This window comes from Leptonychotes weddellii, chromosome 12 (genome assembly GCF_054177405.1).
Source record: "Leptonychotes weddellii isolate Sample4059 chromosome 12, ASM5417740v2, whole genome shotgun sequence".
Lineage (NCBI taxonomy): Eukaryota > Metazoa > Chordata > Mammalia > Carnivora > Phocidae > Leptonychotes > Leptonychotes weddellii.
In genome coordinates, this window is record NC_138380.1 from 91292494 (window position 1) to 91302909 (window position 10416).

Below are 10416 nucleotides of genomic sequence, written 5' to 3' on the forward strand. Positions count from 1 at the left end.
AACAATGAATCATGGAACACTTCATCTAAAACTAATGATGTAATGTATGGGGATTAACATAAGAATAAAAAAAAAAGTGAAAAAAAAATTATAGCAACAGCACTTAAGGATGTCCAGCTGTACCTCACAACACAGACGAATCCCAGGGCGTACTGCTGGGACAACCAGTAACACCAGGAAAGTCCTACATCCCCTGGGCCTGAAACAGCAGGTGGAGAATGTGACGTGGTTTTCCTGAAGGTGGGGAAGGGAGGAGCTGCTGGGGGGAGGGGCGCAGCCACAGCTAGAACCTTCCAGGGGGGCCGGGGGAGTCAGTGTCTCCCCTTGGCTGAGCCAACCAAGGGGATCAGAAAGTGAGATGGGCAAGGGCAGAGAACGGACCTGGGGGCGGGGCAGGTGCAGAACCGCCGCCCCCATCCACCCCTCTGTCCGCCCAGTGTCCATTCGTGCATGCCACTCAAGTGAAGAAATCTTCCTGTCCAACACAGAGTAGATCCAGATGCCCATCAGGGGCCACATGCATTTCTTATCATGGGAAGGGAGACTAGAGAAACTGTCAACTGACTTAAGATGCAGTTGCTACATTCCCTGCAGGAGGGCACAGGTCAAGGATGCTAACCAGAGCTTGCTTCTTCCACCAGCTATCCCTGGCCCCTCTTGCCACGCTAGCACGCAGGTGGCTGGTCCACAGAGAGGACGTCTAATCCTCCCCTCCCCCAGCATCCCAGTCTTTAGAGGTGATGACTTCATTGCACTGCTGAATTTCCCATCGATCATGAAGCATGACAGTGAATCCCCTGAGTCCCAGACCCAGTCCTCTTTGGTGACATTTTGCGAAGAGCTACTCAAGTTCCCCTTGAGATTTGAAATCAATGATCCTGGAATAGGAACCCCTGTCAATTTAGTGGCATGAGAGTCCTCCCACCAAAAAAGGCCAGGGCAGTCTCAGACCTCATGATACTGAAACTGACCATGACCCTTGATGGAAGAATTCTTTCTTTTTTTATGAATCGTGACACCCCCCAGGTCAAGTGTGCAGGAATGCGAAGTAAGAGCTGAACTCCTGGGTGTCTCCCTTAGGATTACCCACCCTGCCTGCCTTCCATTCTAGGTTAGATCATGTTCCATCTCTGGCACCAAGGTCTCACTCAGCAAACAATGAGCACGAAAACCCCACATCAGACTCCGCCTGGTCCTCACCCTCAGAGCGGACTTGCCGGAGTCCCTGAGTTGGCTCCCCAGGGTTGGCCCCAGCTCAGAGGTGTGAATAAGAAGAAGAAAGGAATGAAGGCAGGTTCAATGTCAAACTCCTGAGCAGAATGCACGCCAACCCCTCCCTGCTCCAGCCCATTCTGTAACACAGCTAGAGACGTTGTCTTTTTACAACGTCCAGCTACTGAACTATCCTACAAAATACCCTCCACTCAGAGTGAAACACAAACAAAATGTGGATAATATGAGGGGCTTGTCTTCCTTTCCTGAGCAGGAAGTTTCGGCTGAACCCCTCTGTTACTGAAGGAGGCGGATTAAATTCAGCTCCATTAATCAGAAATGAAATAGCACATGAAAAGGTAGGACACGCAATGTTTTCTGGGAAGGGCAGAGCTCATAGCAAGAATCTGAAGCCAGATTAAAACTCAGTGTCCCTGTTTCTCTGGACTCTCTCTTGTAGCTGGGTCAGCCTCCCTGTCGGCCTGGTCAGCTTCACCTTGGGGCTGCTTTGCCTGACTCCTGGTCAGCGTCGGGCTCAGGCCAACCCCTCGACACTCGAGTATCTAATTAACTTAGCTAACTAATTTACCCTAATTAAAGTCTTCGGGCCCAGAGGTGGAAGGCTGTGTGTGTGCAAAGCCATCTCTTGAGCTTTCTCAGGGTACACACACCCACTAAGAACACAGCGTGACTGCTTTTTTATTTTTTATTTATTTTTTTTATTTTTTAAAGACTTTATTTATTTATTCATGAGAGACAGAGAGAGAGAGAGGCAGAGGGAGAAGCAGGCTCCCAAGGAGCAGGGAGCCCAATGCGGGACTCGATCCCAGGACCCCGGGATCATGACCTGAGCCGAAGGCAGACGCCCAACTGACTGAGCCACCCAGGCGCCCCTTTGACTGCTTTTTTAATCTGGCAGATCCAGGGGAAGTGAAATGTTGGTTCCAAGTAGATCAGGCCCGTCTGCAGTCTTTCTGCTCCACAAAGAGCAGTGCCCTGTGGGACTGTGAGTCTCCAAGGATCCAGCTATCCTATCGGTTCTGTTTCTCTGGAAAACCCTAACTGATACAGGCTTAGATTATTAGATGAATTCTCAGGGTCTTGTTACCTGAGAATTTATATTTTGCTTTGAAGAAAAAAGAAAAAAGTTCTTTAGCATAGTAGAGTATGTCTTCACTTTCAGAAATCAATTTTGAGGAGATGGGATGGAATGACTTGCAAGTACGCATTCACTTATAGCGAGAACAAATTAGCGCATTCGACAAGCAGTCCCTGACGTCGGGGATTTGGGCCTGCACTATCATCCAGTGATTTTCATATGGGACCTCAGCCCTTGTGTTCTCCTGTTGGGATAAACAATTTTACAGAACATTAGCATCATGCAAGGACCACTCTGAGAATGTCGTAGAAAAGTATAAGACCCCGTCACCATCTCTTCACACATAGACAAAATCATGGGCGCTGTCCACACCATAAAAGTGACCAATCAGCCACCATCCTGGCTTTTATGAGAAACGTGACTGCCACTTCTCTAATTAGAGCTTTAATCTCCACTCGTTCCTTCTAAGGTATGGATGAGATGTACTTTGTCTACCATATTAGATAAAGACTCTTCACTGCTTGATGGCAGGAAACTTTCCAGAGCAGAATTCTGTTTTCTTTAGCCCTACCAAGAATTACCTAACTTGAGTACAAAGTCTATAAGTTCTTCCTAACAGTCTTTAAGAGGCCCCATTATTGCCCATGGTGCATGATCTCCCTCCTTGCTGCAAAAGCCATAAACCCAAATCATTCAACTACAGATAGTCCTCGTGGTCTATGGCGAGAGGACAGTGACACATAAAAGGTATTCCTATAATTATATGCCCACCACCCTGACTATGCTCTGCAACTCTTAGTTTAAATACAAAGAGAGAGACAGAGAATTAGACAGGGCTTCTCTACCCCAGCTTAACTCTACAGTATAAAAATGTGTACAGGATCCCCAATGTGTAGATTTAATTGTCTTTGTTCATGTCCTTAAAGAGTCAGAAGATGGAAGACTGCCACGTTCTACCGCCATGGGAAACAACGATGATTTCGCCTGTTGGAAGGATATTCTTCACTTTCCTTCTGTTCTTGGCCAGACTCCCAGACAGAAATGACGTAACGACATGCTGACATGCTAGCAGAAGCGAAATGCAGCCACAGGACACCTGTCCCTGCCCGACCCTTGCCCCACTTCTCAGGCAAACACACTGACATCCCAGCAAGACTACTAAGACCTCAGTTTTCTAGACCTCAACACCACCCAGCAAAAAAAAATTTAAATTTAAATTAAAAAAAAAAGAGTCATATCCTTTACTACCCAAATTATAACATCTCTGAGTCTTACCATAAAGTCTGTCTATACCCTGGGTCTCCACCTTAAATATTTCTGAGATTATTTTCTAGGTGATGTAGCTCGAGTTACAGTCCAGAGTTCATAGTCTGTGAAGGACTTGTTACAGGTCCATGCCTACAGAAATACAAAAATTGAGACAGACCCTGCAAAGATTCGATTCAAAATCAAGGCTAAGGTGGCTGGAATGTGCCCTTGGAACACAAGGAAGATTTTCCCAAAGTCATCTTTGGGAATCACCCTTTAGCCCAATACATGAAAATAACTCCTTCATTTCTGTCTCTTACGTTGGCATTGACAGAAATGTCTCTGGTTCAACAGAAATATCCGGGTTTTATTTATTCATTAAAAATGGGTTACTCATAGAGGTGCCTGGGTGGCTCAGTGGGTTGAGCATCCGACTCTTGGTTTCAGCTCAGCTCATGATCTCGGGGTTGTGGGACTGGGCCCTGTGTCGGGCTCCACACTGAGCGGAGAGCCTGCTTAAGATTCTCTCTCTCCTTCTCCCTTTTTTTTTTTTTTAAGATTTTATTTATTTGACAGAGAGAGACACAGCGAGAAAGGGAACACAAGCAAGGGGAATGGGAGAGGGAGAAGCAGACTCCCCGCTGAGCAGGGAGCCCGATGCGGGGCTCGATCCCAGGACCCCGGGATCATGACCTGAGCCGAAGGCAGATGCTTAACGACTGAGCCACCCAGGCGCTCCTCTCCTTCTCCCTTTGTGCCTCCCCAAATTCATGTGCTGTCTCTCTATCTCAAAAAAAAAAAAAAATGGGTTGCTCCTAGATACATATAAAATGTCAGATCTGGGTAAGTCATTATTCAGTCCATTGATTTCCTTTTATGGGAGAATGAGATTCAGGCAATGCAGTGACCCCACCTGAACGAGACAACAGAGTAGTTCTGGGCTAGTTGGCTAGGACCCTGGTTCTCAGAGTGGGTTCCCTGATCAGCAGCATTGGTGCCACCCGGAAACTTGTAGAAATGCAAATTCTTGAGCCTCATTGCAGGCCAGTAAATCAGAACATTTCTTATGCTTGTGTAGAGAGAGAAAGAGAGAAGTATAGTTGACACACATTCCATTAGTCTCAGGTACACAGCATAGTGATTCAGCAACTATATATGTTACGCGGTGCTCAGCACAAGCATGGCCCCCATCCGCCACCATCCAAAGCTCCTACGATACCACTATGTTCCCCATGACCTCTTCACTCAATAACTGGAAACCTGTACCTCCCACTCCCCTTCACCCATGTTGCCCATCTCCCCACCCTCCCCTCTGGCACCCATCAGTTTGTTCTCTGTATTTATAGGTCTGATTCTGCTTTTTGTTTATTTGTTTTGTTTTTCTTAGATTCCACATATGGCTGAAATCACATGGTATTTGTCTTTCTCTATCTGATGAATTTCACTTAGCGTAATACCCTCTAGGTCCCTCCATGTTGCCGCAAATGGCGAGCGCTCATTCTTTCTCAGGGCTGAGTAATGTATATACAAACCACACCTTCTTGATTCATACATTATGGACAGTTGGGTTGCTTCCACATCTTGGCTGTTGTAAATGATGCTGAGATAAACATCAGGGTGCATGCATCCCTTTAAATTACTGTTTTTGTGTTTTAGGGTAGCTATCCAATAGTGTGATTGCTGGATCATAAGGTAGTTCTATTTTTAACTTTTTGAGGACCCTCCATACTGTTTTCTGCACCAGTTTGCATTCCCACCAACAGGGCACGAGGGGTCCTTTTTCTCCACATCCTCGACGCTCGTTACAGAAATGAGTTTTTAACTAGCCCTCCCAGGGCTCCAGAGGCTTGCTGGATCTAAAGATTGGGACACTCTCCAGCACTGGGAGCAAAACCCATTTTCTTTGAACAGTGAGCACATCGTGTCACGTGATCTGTTCTCAATCCTCATTTATTAAGTAAACTAATGAATTCCACATTCATCACACAAATGTGATACACTGGCTTTCGTTTTCTCTTTTGTGATACTTTGGCTTCTGTTTTCTCTCAAGTTGAAAACTCAATCAAATAAGCATCAGTGGAAAGCTTAATATATTATGGCAGGGCAGCAGGATTAAAATTTTTAAAAAAGGTGGTCTCCGTTTTCAGGAATAAATGCAAAGACCTAATGTGTTAATACGTGGGATGAAGCCCTTGTAATACAGGGCTGCTTGAAGGGCAGAGAAGAGGATACTCTAATTCCTTTCCAGACAATTTCTTGGAAGAGCAGACGGTTTGCTTGGGACCTGGCAGATCTCTGATGACAGAGATGGGGCAGGGCAGGAAGGAGGGCCTTTCAGAGAGCAGGACCTGAATCAGGAAAGGTGCATCAGGGAGGAGAGGTGAGGGCGGGGAGCTGCTCTGGGCACAGAGAACAGTCCTCGCAGCAAAAATCCAGGCGTGGTGTCAGGGAGGGCACTGTGAAATGAAAATCTATCAAGTGATGGGATATTGGAAGCTGGTGAGTTTGCGTAGCCCACGGGAGGTTTCCATGGTAGACGTATAGAGGAGCAAGGTGATGAAAGCCACAATCGGGAGGATAATTCAAGGGAGTATGTGGTGGGGAGGCAGAGACTGAAAGCATTGTTCTAGAGATAAGGCAAGACATCCTTGGAAGCTATAAACACGATGCTCAAGCAGGTGTTTGGGGGCTGGTTCCATGGGGATGGAGGTCCATGGAGCTGGGGCTTACTCCCAGAGCCTAGAGCACACAGAGTAGTCTGGGAAGTGGCTGGGGAGGTGAGATTTGCTCGTGGTGAATACGAAGAGCCCTACAGAGACCTCAGGGTGAATCCTCACAAGAGCGCTTTGAAGGGGGGATTCGTATGATTCCATTGTACAGACAGGAAAACTGAGGTTATAGAGTCTACCCACCTGAGCTCACACAGCGGGAAAGCAGGGAGCCAAAGCGCCAAACCCAGAGTCAAGATGTAATGCTTTAGCCAGGACCCAGGACATCTCAGAAGCATGTTCTTCCTGCCCAATGGTACAGAGGGAGGGAGTGGAGAAACAGCCCATTCAGTGTGACCTCCGAGCACTGGAAGCTGATAGGGATGAAGTCAGGATATGACACCAGCAGTGTGGGATGCTCTTTAGGTGAGTTGGGGCAGCGGAGCCTGAGAGAGACAGGTTGGTGGTGACTTGCAGATTTCTCGGCTGGAGGAGCTCTGAGTGTGTTAGCGGCTGAGGGGGATGAAGAAGGGGGATGAGGGACAGAAATTCTGAAACTGCTCATGACTGGGGGCGAGGGTGGGCGAGTCCCCTCTTTTCCAGGAAGCCAGGCATCTCAAATTCGTGATAGGAGAAGGACGGATGTGCTTTTTCTGCCAAGTTCCCCTGCTTAGAGAAGGAAATCCGACGGCAACGTCTGAGTGTGGGCGGGGAGTTCGTATCTACTTCTCCACGCAGGGCAGCCTGATGGGCTCCAGGGTCAAGTCCACGCCACTCGGTGGGCAGAAGCGGGCGACAGGCAGCCCCGGCTCTGGGATCTCGTGGGTGCCCTAGTTAGGGTCCCTTGTGCAGTGGCATCCAGGACACATCGACCCTTGCCGGGAGGGGTTGTCTAGCCCAAAGGCTGTGGGGCTGAAATGGTTGCCCCACTCTGAGTGCAGAGAATCAAGCTGAGTCTCGAGGTCTGGGCCTTCCCTGTGCTGTCGCGGGCTCCGGGATCACAGGAGGTGAGGGCCTGACGCCAGCTCGGGGGCCTCTCCATCCTCAATTCATAACTGCTGGCCAGTCACCAATTTGGGGGAACTTTTGCGAAACTCAACAAGCCCGCCATGACATTTGCTGAAACCAGCTCGCAGTGATTCTAATATAACCTGTGAGAAAATTCAATCTGATGCTAGAGACTTGAAGGCCCTCTTTGTGTCAGATTGCTCAACGTTTCTGGAAATCAGCCAGGAGACTGCACACGTAAGGGGCCGGGCTGCAGCGTGTCCCTTCCAGACCCCTCGCTTCCGCAGCCGCCCAGCTTTGTAATCCTCCCTGACGACACTTCTCCCACTTCTGCCCCCATTGATCCAATTTCTTCCTCCCCCAGGATCTCCGCTGCTGATAGGAGAAACACAGTGTGCGCTTCCGTGCCTCAAGTTCCACATAAAATCTTTCTGTACTCCTTAGAATATTCTCTTCCTGCCTCCAGCATCTCTCATGTCACTTTCAATCTCTGTTTTATCCCCGAAATTAAACCCAGTCTCTTTACACAGACCCAACGGACTTATTGCAGGAACTGGAATTTATTTTATGTTATATTCTATCATATATGATATTATATTATTATATGATATGATATATATTATAGTATAGCATTATATTATTTTAGTATATTACATTATATTGTATAAAAAAATAATAGATTTCCCTTTAATAAATGCCAACTTGAACCAGGTACTTAACCTCCCTGAGCCCTGATTATCCAGGCAATCGAGTAGTGGGCAAACATCTACCTGCACAGATGTTGTGAGGATTACCTGAAAACATATAAATCACAGTCTGGCTCGCGGTGACCGGAGACCAAACACTGAGCATCGTCTTCCTCTTCTGTTCCCCTACGTGCTCCCAGCACAAGAGGAAAGAGTCCTCTGCCATCATATCGAGCATACACAGCCAACTCAGAGGGGATGGAGGGTCTAGAGGACAAAGAAATGACAAGTGAGACTCGGAGTCAAATCCCTGGCACCCCTGCACTAACACACGAGGGTTTGTGCGCGTCTCCCGCATTCCGAAGTGCATCTTTGCATTTCCACACCAGATGCAGTTTGTAAAATAGTTGTGCTCATTCAGCGTCTATTGATGAATGAAGGAAGGAGGAAATGGACAAATGAGTAACAGTCAGATAATTTATATGACCTGGGCAGTCACGCGTTTTCCCCAAGAAGCAGTAGACCCCACCCCCACAGCATCTACTCTGCTCCAGAGCATCTCCCTCCACAGCTGGAATCTTCGTGGGTGGAGAATTGTCACTTTGAGCCCTGGCTGGGACTCTGAGCACATGACTGCACTCCTAAGATGCCTCGGGCCCTCCTGAGCTGTAACTCTGCCGGGAAGACCATGCACACTCTGCAGGATCAGTGTCTCCATAGATAAAATGCGCACCTGTCGGCAGGACTGGAACGAGCCAATAGATGACAGTTATGAAGGCACTTTTCCAGAACTTCAAGGCACTCTTACCCTCAAATACAATTGCCTTTTGGATTTCTTCATCCGAATACCTACAACGCAGTGCATTTGAATCTAAACTCATGAACATTTTCTTCACCCGGGGTCCCCCACAATGATGGGAAGCCGAACCTGTGGGGTCTTCTGTGAGCCTCCCAGTGATGACAGACTCCCTCGCTCTGGGGTTTTGCATCAGGCCAGTTGGCAAAGCCTGTTGAGCCCCAACGGCATACCCTTCCTGATTTTTTTTAAATATCTGTACCACCATGCCCAAGCACAGGGCTTGCCACATTCATAAATGGACGTATTTAATATCTATTATTTGTTTGTTGGATTATGCCTGCCCTTTGTTTTGGAAAAAAAAGAGGATTTGAGGCATACAATAGAATAGAATGAAGAGCTGAGAATATTGCATCAAGAGAGAAATATAAAACACAGGTGAGCTGTTACAGACATTGGATGCATACTTATCAGTAATCTATCATCCTTCTTCTCAAAGAGAATTCTTTTCATTTCATGTACCTCTTCCACCAGTTCATGTTCAAAGGAAAGAGCCTCCCAGCTCTAAGGAAATCAACTCTGACAAATCGAGTCCAGCCTTGGTATGCCCCTTCCCTTCTGCTGGCTATTGGATTAAGAAAAGTCACCTGGTACAGTTTGCCCAGAGACAGGAGGAGAAGTCCGTAGGCAGACTCCTCTTCTTCCATGTAAAGCGATTACACCTTCATGTGATGGGGACACCTGCCAAAGCCATCCCACACCCATGAGCAGAAACCAAGAACAGAAGCCAACATGCAGAGGACGAAACAAGCAGACGGGAAGCAGAAGTCTTACTGAGCTACTGAATTAACCAGAACCAGAACCACCGCCTATCTGCACTTCTTGGGGGAGAGGACACCTCCCCCTTATTTCTTTAATGTCAGTTGAGCAGGACTCTCCCCGTACCCATATTCCAAGTGTCGCCGAAAGTTCAAATGTAAAAGTATGGATGATACTATGTTGAAAGATTGCTTAATATGAGCCTAAGCCCTGGCAAAATAAAAAATGTAAATATAATTGTTATGTAATGCCCATAATATCAAAACCAGCCATTGTACAGAACAAAAAGAGCAGCTTCTCACGCTAAAACAAAGACCAACAATCAGGGAGAGAAGTTCCTCCCCTCGGCTGTAACAAAGAGGACAAAAGTTAATATGTTTGTGTTTCTTTAAAACCCCAAATGTTCAGGAAAACCACTTCCCGGGGACCAGTGTGGTGAGAGGAGATCGACTTAGCTACCTGCTAATTTCCACTGGTTCCACGAACAGTATCCAGACACTCAGATTCTAGCAGATGGGACAGGTTGTGTATCTCATCTCGTTGTCCACGAATAAGGCATCTTTGTAAAACTGCACTCGGTGACAGATGGATGGTGACGAGTCTGGCCAGACCACATGCATTTTTCATTTACTCTGTGCTATCCTCGGGGTCTGGCACGTAATACATGCTCAATATATAAGTTGGATTTTTAGTGATGAAGAGTCCATTAACGCGTGAGACGCTCGTTTGAATAATCGACTCTCCGTCATCCTTCAGAGTTCTTCTGCTCAAATGTACGTCCTTTGCTTTGATTCCCTAAACAGGCCAGGAGAAGCCAGGAGAAGCCAGATGAAGAGAGGC